The sequence below is a fragment of the Stomoxys calcitrans genome, chromosome 1, assembly GCF_963082655.1.
Source record: "Stomoxys calcitrans chromosome 1, idStoCalc2.1, whole genome shotgun sequence".
NCBI lineage: Eukaryota > Metazoa > Arthropoda > Insecta > Diptera > Muscidae > Stomoxys > Stomoxys calcitrans.
Genome location: NC_081552.1, coordinates 35,994,587 through 36,008,147, shown reverse-complemented (window position 1 = coordinate 36,008,147; position 13,561 = coordinate 35,994,587). Strand labels below are relative to the sequence as shown.

At 36.6% G+C, this 13,561-nt stretch overlaps 1 protein-coding gene across 4 annotated transcripts in view; it reads left to right on the top strand.

Annotated features, from left to right (window-relative positions):
• LOC106092414 (protein phosphatase 1 regulatory subunit 16A) overlaps positions 1-13,561 on the top strand; it is a 562,806-nt gene that overhangs the window by 158,203 nt on the left and 391,042 nt on the right. Inside the window, exon 1 of one of the 4 annotated variants that reach the window (XM_059370797.1) lies at positions 3,922-4,658. The exons of the other annotated variants lie outside the window; for them this stretch is intronic. The gene's annotated coding sequence lies outside the window, so the exon portion shown is untranslated. Of the gene's footprint in view, positions 1-3,921; positions 4,659-13,561 lie in introns of those variants that run through there. 4 annotated transcript variants of the gene reach the window in all.

Here is a 13,561-nt window from a genome sequence, read left to right as displayed (position 1 = left end):
TATCAGGTTGTGAACCGATTTCAACCATACCTAGCACAGTTGTTGGAAGTTATAACAAAAAACCCCATATGCAAAACTTCAGTCCAATTGGATAAGAATTGCGCCCTCTAGTGGCTCAAGAAGTCAAGATCTAGCGATCCAGTTAAATTCCAGCGTAATATTCTCTTATGACAAAACTTCAGCATGGGCCGGACCCCTCTCGAAAGTATTTTTTGAAGACAACATTTCTTTCAAATTTTTTCTAAAGACAAAATTTTTATAAAAAAAAAAACTATTAAATTTTTTCTAAAGACTATATTTTCGTGAATTTTTTCAAGGACTAACTTTCAGCGAAAATCTCTCTAAAGACAACCTTACCTCGAAATAATGTTTTAAAAGCAAAATTTAAATTTTCCATAAACATTTTTAATATCTTTTTGATTATGCTTATCTATCCCAAACAACATTTTCTTAAAAAATTTTCTGTGGACAAATTTCAATAAATATTTTCAAAGACAAAATTTTAACCCATTACGCCTGACACTCGATTCCCTCTATATATAAAAGAGGCGCGTGATTGAATGATTGGCTGACTGACCGATCAACGCCCAGCCCAAACGGCTAAAGATAGAGTCATAGGCCTGCGATATGACGGGGTTTTGTGATATTCGTACGTTTAGTACGAAATGGTGACATTTTACCCAGCGCAAACGGATGGGGCTAGAAATAAGATTTTGTGACAAAAATTTCTCAAATTAGTACCGGAAGTGGGAAAAATGGTACGTTTAGTACCGCAATTGGTACTTTCTGGTACCTTGTTTGTTAATTGTGCTAGAGCTTTGAAATTTGGAACTTGGGTATAATATGGCAACCTAAATTGGGATGCCAAAAGAGTTTTTGGACATTTATAAACAAAAAGTACCAAAATGGTACGAAATAGGTAAAAAAAGACAAAATTTGAAAAATAGTAATAGTTTAGTACCGTATTTCGTACCATTTCATATTTTCTTTACGGATTGAACTAGAGCTCCGAAATTTAACATGTAAATTCTACTAAGACATGTATGTTGGCTGACTAAGTAATTTTTAAAAAATAATACATTTTGGTACGAACTATGTTATTTACTTTTAACAGTGAATGGAGAAGGTCATAATTAAACAATTTGCTAAAAATGGTCGATGTCTTGTCGTATATTTGTCAAGATAAATTGTACCAAATATGAAATGTTGAAATCGTACAAGGAGTGGAATAAAAAGTACTTAAGTGCTGTAATTAGTACTATTTAGTACTTTCTTTATAGATTGAACATCAGATCTGAAATTTGGGATACAGGCACATCTTGGCATATTTGTACCGGACGACTAAAAGATTTTTTAGATATTCGTTCATTTTAGTAATAAAACGTACAAAATGGTACTTTATTTACAGACTGAGTTACATCTGTGAGGGATACAGCTATATCTCAGCAGTATGTAACGGATGACTAAAAGATTAACTTAAACTTTCAAAATATTTTTTCTTTACGGATAAGGCTAAAGCTATTAAACTTGCTTTAGATTTACACCTCGATATTGGGTGTACCATCGGGGGCAGAGAAGCGACCTGGCATATGTTAGTATATTCATAATTGAGAGAATTTATATTATTATTTGTCAATTTCTATTTTATTTTATTTATTTTATTTTATTTATTATTATTATTATTTAATTATTTATTTTATTTTATTTCATTTCATTTCATTTCATTTTTTTTCATTTTATTTCATTTCATTTCATTTCATTTCATTTCATTTCATTTCATTTCATTTCATTTCATTTCATTTCATTTCATTTCATTTCATTTCATTTCATTTCATTTCATTTCATTTCATTTCATTTCATTTCATTTCATTTCATTTATTTTATTTTATTTTATTTTATTTTATTTTATTTTATTTTATTTTATTTTATTTTATTTTATTTTATTTTATTTTATTTTATTTTATTTTATTTTATTTTATTTTATTTTATTTTATTTTATTTTATTTTATTTTATTTTATTTTATTTTATTTTATTTTATTTTATTTTCTTTTATTTTCTTTTATTTTATTTTATTTTATTTTATTTTATTTTATTTTATTTTATTTTATTTTATTTTATTTTATTTTATTTTATTTTATTTTATTTTATTTTATTTTTTTTTATGTTATGTTATGTTATGTTATGTTATGTTATGTTATGTTATGTTATGTTATGTTATGTTATGTTATGTTATGTTATGTTATGTTGTGTTATGTTATGTTATGTTATGTTATGTTATGTTATGTTATGTTATGTTATGTTATGTTATGTTATGTTATGTTATGTTATGTTATGTTATGTTATGTTATGTTATGTTATGTTATGTTATGTTATGTTATGTTATGTTATGTTATGTTATGTTATGTTATGTTATGTTATGTTATGTTATGTTATGTTATGTTATGTTATGTTATGTTATGTTATGTTATGTTATGTTATGTTATGTTATGTTATGTTATGTTATGTTATGTTATGTTATGTTATGTTATGTTATGTTATGTTATGTTATGTTATGTTATGTTATGTTATGTTATGTTATGTTATGTTATGTTATGTTATGTTATGTTATGTTATGTTATGTTATGTTATGTTATGTTATGTTATGTTATGTTATGTTATGTTATGTTATGTTATGTTATGTTATGTTATGTTATGTTATGTTATGTTATGTTATGTTATGTTATGTTATGTTATGTTATGTTATGTTATGTTATGTTATGTTATGTTATGTTATGTTATGTTATGTTATGTTATGTTATGTTATGTTATGTTATGTTATGTTATGTTATGTTATGTTATGTTATGTTTGTTATGTTGAATGAGTGGGTTATTTTAAGCCTCCCGACATCGGACCTAACTATGGTTCAGATCGGACTGTATTTAGATATAGCTGCCATATAGACCGATCTGCCGATAAAGGGTCTGAAGACCAAAAAAGCATATATTTTTAACCAATTTCACTGAAATTTAAAACAGTGAATAGTTTTAGGCCATCTGACCCAAATATGGTAAAAATGGGACTGTATTTAGATATAGCTGTCATATACACCGATATGCCGGTTAAGGGTCTGAAGCTCATAAAAGCTTTATTTATTCCCCGATTTTGTTGAAATTTGATATACAAAATTCAACAGTGACTTATATAGGCAAAGTCCGGCTCGGCCGAACTTAATGCCTTTTTACATGTTTTTCTTTATACAAACCCTTTTTCGATGAATTGCTGCTTTATGTGCCCTTGCAAACATTGACAACACCAGCTGTCTTATCTCTTTCTCTTACGCTACAACTAATGAGGGCATATATCATGACATTGTCTCTCAGCAGCAATTTTTATTTTGTTTGTTTGGTTGCATTTAACACATTTATAACCCTATGATATGAATGCATTCCCTCACAAATGTAGCGCCAGGCAACAATCTCCTAAAGTAGAGTGGTGGGGGGAGGGCGCCAAAATACAAAACACTTTTGACACCCACTTAAAATAGAAAGAAACAACACATGGACGCACTTAAGCTAAAGCATTCCGAGATGGTTGTTGTGGCTGCCGAATCTCTTTCTCTCTCCCTATGAGTTCTCTATTTTGGTTTGGCTATTGAGAAAGGGGGGTGGGGGGGGGGGGGGGGATACTCATATATGGTGTTGTGGCTTGCTGAAGTTGTTTGCAAAAAAAAAAACCCAAACAAAACGAAAACTTAAACAACATCACCTAGCTACACCATCCCCTTATCAATGGGTGACTTGTTTGCTCTTAAGCACCCACCAAGTGTGTGTAGTGGCCCACACTCTCGAGTGTGATTGACTCCCGTTCACACAAACATGTCGTTGTTCGACTCTCGAGTTCGTTCGTTGGTTTTTCGATTTCATTCATGTATTCAGTCTTAAAAGCGCATTCGACAACTTGATATGTGTGCGCGCTGGTTTTCTCGCCTTTTCTAGCATGCCATTGAATTTGACGTGTTTCGTGTTGTTGTCAATTTATTACGTTGAGTTGGAAATAATAGAAAGAAGGAAAGCAGCGAAATTCTTTCCCAAAAATATGCCAAATAGTGTGTCGGCGGTGTTTCCAAGAAATGTGATCAAAGTTTAAGAGAAGGGGTGCTCATTTGTTGAAAATCCTAAAAGTGAATGTGAATTTAAAGAAAATCCCCCCCTTTTACGAACAAAGTGTGGCGCTTTCAAAATATACGTGGAGAAAAAAGAATTTTCACGTGATTATATTGTCAAGTGGTGATTGCTTTTTTTTTTTTCTTTTTTTTGGTTCATGGTGCTTTAAGTTTGGCAAAACACATGAAGAAAAGATAAGATTGGTGTTCTTTTGTTCGCAGTGCTAAAGTTAAATTTAGAAATTCGTTTCATTTATGATTAAAATACCGGGCCAGTTTTGGGTTGGTGTTATGGCCCAGCCAGCCGCCTTTAGTGTATGCCTAAACTCAACCTCTTGGTGAAATCACTTTGTTTGGTATTGTTTGTTTTTTGTTGTTATTGTTGTGTTTATAAAAGCAAAAATAATTTATGATTGGTTTATTAAAAATAAGAAAAAAAAAAAAACAACAACAAGTCTTGGTCTCTAAGGTTGCAGCTAATGCTGCCACCCTCGCCATTGACGCGGTTACCACAGGTAATTTATCAGCAAAAAAAAAAAGATAAATAAAAATAAAGAAACTTTGGATTTTTCGATTATTTTTCGCATTAGATTAACATATCTCATCGAGTTTATTAGGGATTTCCAAGTAAAACAAATTCCTCATACACCCTTTCCCAACCCCTTCGGCAATTCAGCCATTTTCAGCTGCCCGAACCACATTCATTCATTTGTTTGTTCTCTGCCACAAACACACGTCCTGTCTTTTCCGTTTCATACATTCATCCATCTTCCGTCTTTTGTTTGGCTATGGATTCGAGCCGGACGTACATTTGATCGTTTATCGATGGTTTGTTTACATTGTATAACCGAGAATACTTAACGCACATTTTTTTGCACAAAATTGTTTTTGTTCTTTCCCTGTTTGTGCGTAGTTGAGCTGGTTGTGGTATTGTTACTGTTGTTGCTATTGCTGTTGAAATCCGCATCCTGCAAACGATTGCGGAGTGTTGCGGCTGCCTACATGTTGCACAATGTGTTGTGATTACTAAAAATATTTGCGAAAAAAATTTTTATTAATATAAACTAAACCAAATTAACATAGACAGACAGACAAACAGATGGACATGGCTAAATCGTATCAGAAAGTGATTCTGAGTCGATTGGTAAACTTATCAATGAGTCTAGCTCTCTTCCCTCTGGGTGTTATAAATAAATGCACCAAGTTGTAATACCCTGTAGTAGTGGTGTAGAGTGTAATAAATGAAAATAATAAAAACAAGCAAAAGCGTGCCAAGTTCTGCCGGGCCGAATCTGGGGAACCCACCACCATGGATTTATAGCGGCTACATCCAAATGTAGACCGATCTGCGCCATTTTGAACAGGGATGTCAAAGAGCCTTACGCAGCGCACTATGCCAAATTTCAGCGAAATCGGGATATATATCGGAGGATCGGTCTATATGCCAGCCATATCCAAATATAGCCCGATCTTGACTAATGTCGAGGGCCCTTACAAAACTCATTGCGCCAAATTTCAGCGAAATCAGATAATGGGCTCAAGTCCTTAAATCGGGAGATTGGTATATATGGCAGTTATATCGAAATATAGGCCTTTCGAAATCTACACCATTTTTAAAACGGACGTCAAAGACACTAACACAGCCCACTGTGCAAAATTTCAGTGAAATCGGTAAATAAATAAATTTTTTATGGGCCAAAAACTCAAATCGGAAGATCGCTCTAAATGACAGCTATTTCCAAATATATGCCGATCTTCATCATACTTTCTAAGAATGTCGAGGGCCCTTACCCAACCCATTGTGCCAAATTTCGTAGAAATCATATAATATATGCGCCTTTAATGGGCCCAAGCCCTTAAATCGGGAGATATACCGATCTCCCGATACATGACAGCTATATGCAAATATAGACCGATCTGGGCCATATCGAACAAGAATGTTGAAGGGCCTAACACAAGTCACTGTTGAAAATTTTAAATAAATCTAATAATAAATGCGCTCTTTATGGGCTTCAACTATTTGCAAATATAGTCTGATCCTGACCATATTCGGTGAGAATATCGACTGCCCTAATAGAACTTTCGAAATCTGCGGCAACCCTTGCCCTTGCAGCAGTGTGTGGCAGCCTCAGTGTATAACACACTGCTGCAACAACAGCATGGTCCGATTTGGTCCACATTCGTTTCGGATGTCGCGCCTAACTAGTCAAAATTTCGTTCGAATCGGTGATTTTACGGGCTTAAGATTATGAATCGTCAGATTGGTCTATATGGCAAATGTATCCATACATGGTCCGATCTAAACCATATTCGGTTCGGATGTCGGCGGGCCTAATAAAACTCGCTGTCCCAAATTTCAGTGAAATCGGGTAATAAATGAGGATTTTCTGGTTTTAAGAGTCTATGTAGCCAGGTCGGTCCGGCCCGACACGGTTCGATCTCTCATCATTTTTCTTAAAACATTGGAAAAACTACCAGATCTGAAGGTTAGGGAGGGACTGACATCGGGAAATTTCTGTGGAGCAAAACATGCATACTTCAAGGAGAGGTCAAAATGTCTCTTCAACAGGAGGATTATACGCCTTCTATGATATTAAGGTGGCATTAAACAACGTGGAGGTATAACAACGTGGAGATTTAAGAACGTGGAGATTTAACACCGTGGAGATTTATCAACGTGGAGATTTAACAACGTGGAGACTTATCAGCGTCGAGTTTTAACAACGTGGAGATTTAACAACGTGGAGATTTAACAACGTGGAAATTTATCAACGTGGAGATTTATCAACGTGGAGATTTATCAACGTGGAGATTTAACAACGTGGAGATTGAACAATGCGGAGATTTAACAATGTGGAGATTTAAAAATGTGGAGATTTAACAATGTGGAGATTTAACAATGTGGAGATTTAACAATGTGGAGATTTAATAACGTGGACATTCATCAACGTGGAGATTTATCAACGTGGAGTTTTAACAACGTGGAGATTTAAGAACGTGGAGATTTAACAACGTGGAGATTTAACAATGTGGAGTTTTAAGAACGTGGAGATTTAACAACGTGGAGATTTAACAACGTGGACATTTATCAACGTGGACATTTATCAACGTGGAGATTTAAGAACGTGGAGATTTAACAACGTGGAGATTTAACAACGTGGAGATTTAACAACGTGGAGATTTATCAACGTGGAGATTTAACAATGTGGAGTTTTAACAATGCGGAGATTTAACAATGTGGAGTTTTAACAAAGTGGAGATTTAACAATGTGGAGATTTAACAATGTGGAGATTTAACAACGTGGTGATTGAACAATGCGGAGATTTAACAATGTGGAGTTTTAAGAACGTGGAGATTTAATAACGTGAAGATTTAATAACGTGGAGATTTAACAACGTAGAGATTTATCAACGTGGAGTTTTAACAACGTCGAGATTTAACAATGTGGAGATTTAACAATGTGGAGATTTAACAACGTGGAGATTTAACAATGCGGAGATTTAACAATGTGGAGTTTTAACAACGTGGAGATTTAACAACGTGGAGATTTAACAACGTGGACATTTATCAATGTGGAGATTTATCAACGTAGAGTTTTAACAATGTGGAGATTTAAGAACGTGGAGATTTAACACCGTGGAGATTTATCAACGTGGAGATTTAACAACGTGGAGATTTATCAACGTGGAGTTTTAACAACGTGGAGATTTTACAACGTGGAGATTAAACAACGTGGAGATTTATCAACGTCGAGATTTAACAACGTGGAGATTTAACAACGTGGACATTTATCAACGTGGAGATTTATCAACGTGGAGTTTTAACAACGTGGAGATTTATCAATGTGGAGATTTAACAATGTGGAGATTTAACAACGTGGAGATTGAACAATGCGGAGATTTAACAATGTGGAGTTTTAAGAACGTGGAGATTTAATAACGTGAAGATTTAATAACGTGGAGATTTAACAACGTGAACATTAAACAACGTAGAGTTTTAACAACGTGGAGATTTAGCTACGTGGAGATTTAGCTACGTGGAGATTTAGCAACGTGGAGTTTTAAGAACGTGGAGATTTAATAAAGTGGAGATTTAAGAACGTGGAGATTTAATAAAGTGGAGATTTAATAACGTGAACATTAAACAAAGAAGAGATTTAACAACGTGGAGATTTAGCTACGTGGAGATTTAACAACGTGGAGATTTAACAATGTGGAGATTTAACAACGTGGAAATTAAACAACGTGTAGATTTAACGACGTGGACATTTAACAACGTGGAGATTTAACAACGTGAAGATTAAACAACGTGGAGATTTAACAACGTGTAGATTTAACGACGTGGAGATTTAACAACTTGGAGATTTCACAACGTGGACATTAAACAACGTGGAGATTTAGCAACGTGGAGATTTAACAACGTGGAGATTTAACAACGTGGTGATTTAACAACGTGGAGATTAAACAACGTGGAAATTTCACAACGAGGAGATTTCACACCGAGGAGATTTAACAACGTGGAGATTTAACAACATGGACATTAAACAACGTAGAGATTTGACAACGTAAAGATTTGACAACGTAAAGATTTAACAACGTGGATATAGGGTCAATAGACGCTGAATTGGACCGCACGGGGGTCCACTTGAGTGTCTCCCAGTGGACGGATAATATGCTTCGCTATCGGATTATTAATGCGGACTTGGAAAAGAGTGTGGTCAGAAGGCGGCTGACAAGGGGGAACCTCTCAAGGAGAGATGTTCTCGTTAATTCTCTGGAAACTGGTGATAAAAGAGATTGCTATTGCATCGCAACGGAGATTGCGTGAAACTAATCGCATATGCGGACCACGATGCCCCATTGATTCGAGGCAGATTTCTGCTGACGATTAGCGATTTGATGGAAAAGTCACTGGCGGGGCTATAAGGAATGGGCTGAGGACCAACCCGGGGAAGACAGAGTTGGTGCTCTTCACTGGGAGATATACGATACCGGATGGCAGACTTTCGTCTTTGGATAGGACCACTCTGCATTTGCCATGAGAGGCGAAATACTTATGCCTAGTTCTCGATTTGAAGGTTTTCTGGAAAAGAAATACGGAGCAAAGGTGCCAAAAGACAGTGTGCGCCTTCTGCTGGCAGATCGCAAATGATATGCTGGATGTACACGGCCATTGGGAGACCGGTGCTAACATATGGGTCACTTGTATGGTGGAAGGTTATGGAGAACGTGGACCGAGAATTTTCAAAAGGTACAGAGCCTGGTCCACGTCGGCATCACGGGGCGTAAAGATCCACACCGCAGGCAGGTCTGAAGGTGATGCTGAATTTACAAGTTTTTATATATTCGGAAATGTGCCACTAAGGTAGCGCTTAGGCTGAGGGAACTTGGCATGCTGAAAGAAGGCGACCACGTGCACTGCTCCAGTCTGGAGGCCATGGATGCAGGAGGCAAGTTAAGGAGGGTCACAGACTACCTGTCTCCAAGACTAATTCGGAAGAGGTTGTTCCAGATTCGATTTCCCAGAAGGAAGGAGTGGTAGGCGGATGTTGAGTTTAAGTTGGTTAAGTCTTCACTACAGGATGGAATCAGAAACGGGACTGGGGCTAATCCGGAGACACTTAATATAGGTATATCGGTTAAATTACCGAACGCGCGCAAGGTCTTTCAGGCAGAGGTCTGCGCCATTACGTTGGCCGCACAGGGGATTCGGACGATGGACGGAAGGCCTTTAACTCAAGGAAGATGAGGTCGAAGTGCTTGGAGGAGAGTTTGGAGTCCCTGAAAGGCAAAGGGGTTCACCCACAGATCTGTGAACGGACACGCCTTTTGTTAGTTTGTTTCTCTTTCGAGACGAGCTCATTGATTGGAGATGCAAATGGAAGAGGAAAGCCAAAGATAGCAACACACACCAACCACTATGGGACGCGTTTCGTCTTTGGTTAGAAGACTTTTCAACCGTATTAGGTGTGATGGCTTCCAGGGTCGTGCGTTGGTATGTTGTATTTGAATCGTATTAATAGGGAAAACGCATCTATGATACGGATGGAAGAGTATGTCTATCTCGATTTTGGATGCCAAGACCATTAAGAATATAGGTGTGTACTCTATGGGGTCGCGGATCAATGTTTTAAGGTGTTGCAAGCGGAATAACTTGATTAGAATACCCCCATATAAGCTAATTTAACATGTTTTTCAATCCATGGCCGCGTATACGTACTAATATTGATATTTTCAATACGTATACGCAACATCAGTAAGAGTATGCAATTAATATTGATCATACGCTATAAGGGTTCCTACTATTGTAAAAATCGAAAAGGGGACTTTGAGTTAAATTTCTGGAACTTAATATGTTTCAAATTTTCTGATGAGACTATGGTTTGACAATCTCATCCCATCCCATTGTGCTTGTAAACTTGGCACAGATTTTTTTTTTTTTTATAGGACGGTAAAATTCGAAGATGTGCTGTAACGGACTATATCTTGATATAGCCCCCATATAGACCGATCTTCCGACTTAAGGTCTTAGCACCATAAAAGCCACATTTATTATCCGATTTTGCTGAAATACGAGGCAGTAAGTTGTGTTGGGCCAGATCGGCCAAGATTTGGATATAGCTGCCATATAGATCGATATCTAGATTTAAGGTCTTGCGCCCATAAAAGGAGTATTTTTTTGTCCGATTTTGCCTAAATTTGGAACAGTGAGTGAGTGTAAGACCCCTTAATATCCTTCTTAAATATGGCACAGATCGGTCCAGATTTGGATATATCTGCCATATATTGGGTTGCCCAAAAAGTAATTGCGGATTTTTTAAAAGAAAGTAAATGCATTTTTAATAAAACTTTGAATAAACTTTAATCAAATATACTTTTTTTACACTTTTTTTCTAAAGCAAGCTAAAAGTAGCAGCTGATAACTGACAGAAGAAAGAATGCAATTACAGAGTCACAAGCCGTTGAAAAAATTTGTCAACGCCGACTATATGAAAAATCCGCAATTACTTTTTGGGCAACCCAATAGATCGATCTCTTTATTAATGGTAGTTGTAGTAGCAGTGTGTGGTTCATTGAGGCAACAGCCCTTGCCGATGACGGAATTCTTCGGGTCAATCCGGTACATAGAACTGGCTGCCATGGGATTGCTTTATTTATGGTCTTGGCCCCATGAAGGGCGGATTTATTATCCGATTTCGCTGAAATTTGACACAGTGACTTATGTTAGTCCTTTCGACAGCCGTGTCCTATATGGTTCAGATCGGTCTATATGTGGATTTAGATGCCAATATTGATCGAAAATTTAACAGTGACTTGTATTTGTTAGGCCACTCAATGTGCGTGCCAAATTTGGTCCAAATCCGACCATATTTCGATACAGCTGCTATGGATGCATAAATAATGCATTTCTCGTGGGATTATGGCGAAAGGTGATTTACGTATACGTATAGCCGAGGTGGTGGGTATCCAAAATTCGTCCCAGCCGAACTGAAAGCCTTTCTACTTGTTTTCATTCAGTTTCCAATTAAAATCCTTTTGGCTATTTCACACCCCATGGGCACTGTGGCATTGCGGTTTGCCCTATTTATATGAGCGAATTTGTGTTCATATAGATGTGTGTGTGTGTGTGTTCTCCCACTTAAATTGAAATTGATTTTTTATATTTGGGTAAACAGAAAAAGTCCCGAGTATTTCTCTTTTTGATTTTGATTGGTGATGGTGTTACTGCTGGTTGTAGGCCCATCCCGACACTTTTCACTATGCCTGATGTTGACGTTGGCGTTGTCATCCACCCCATGCCACCATGCTGCCATCATGGTGGTGTGTGTATGTTCGATTTGGTTTGTGTATTGTTGTTTTGGCCCATTTCATTGATAAAAATTAATCAATCATCCGTAAATTGAAAGCGAAACGACGACAAAGATAAAAAATCCCCACAAAAACACAAAATAAACAAATAAAACAAAAGTGCTGCCTCCCCTTAGCTCTCATCATCGTCACCACCACCACAACCTTGCGCCTTATTGAAATCGCCTACATGGTACATTGCCCATTTGGTGTTTTAAGCAAGACGAACATCTATAGTTAGGGCCCTGTTAGCCTTTTGTTGTTGGAAGAGATATGATGTCATGTAGTGCGGGTTGTAATGACCCATAAGCATTAGCTTTAAGTTATAAGAAGTCAAAGAAACGACAAGGAATGTTCCCAAAAAAAATATATGCAGTGTTTGTCGCCTTTGATTTTCTTTTAAGAATTACAATTTAAGCCAGCTTAGCTGCTGGAGAAATCCCTCTTAAAAACATAATCGCCTTTTATATGTCTCTGATATTGAAAATGATACAAATATAAGAGATTACAAATGTTGGCTAGAAACTAAAGACAGTGGTGTTCCAAGTTCAACAAGCTGTTAGTAACATTTACAATGATATGTCAATCTGTCCAAGCATTGTCCCAATCCGGTTGAAAATTTCTGGGGAAAAGCTTGAAATTTTCTTGCAAATACAATTTTTGTCGTAATTTTTGGTTGTCCATGAAATTTTGTGGGAACGCTTATTTTTATACCCACCACCGATGGATGGGGGTATATTAATTTTGTCATTCCGTTTGCAACACATCGAAATATCCATTTCCGACCCTATAAAGTATATATATACTTGATCAGCGTGAAAATCTAAGACGATCTAGACATGTCTGTCCGTCTGTCTGTTGAAATCACGCTACAGTCTTTAAAAATAGAGATATTGAGCTGAAATTTTGCACAGAGTATTTTTTTGTCCATAAGCAGGTTAAGTTCGAAGATGAGCTATATCGGACTATATCTTGATATAGCCCCCATATAGACCGATCCGCCGATTTAGGGTCTTAGGCCCATAAAAACCACATTTATTATCCGATTTTACTGAAATTTAAGACAGTGAGTTGTGTTAGGCCCCTCGACATCCTTCGTCAATTTGGTCCAGATCGGTCCAGATTTGGATATAGCTGCCATATAGACCGATCCTCAGATTTAGGGTCTTAGGCCCATAAAAGCCACATTTTATATCCGATTTGGATGATATTTCGCACAGTGAGTTGTGTTAGGCCCTTCAACACCCTTCGTCAATTTGGTCCAGATCGGTCCAGATTTGGATATAGCTGCCATATAGACCGATCCTCAGATTTTGGATCTTAGGCCCCTTAAAGCCACATTTATTATCCGATTTTACTGAAATTTAAGACAGTGAGTTGTCTTAGGCCCCTCGACATCCTTCGTCAATTTGGTCCAGATTGGTCCTGATTTGGATATAGCTGCCATATAGACCGATCCTCCGATTTAAGGTCGTAGGCCCATAAAAACTACATTTATCATCCGATGTTGTTGAAATTTAAGACAGTGAGTTGTGTTAGGCCCCTCGACATCCTTCGTCAATTTGGTCCA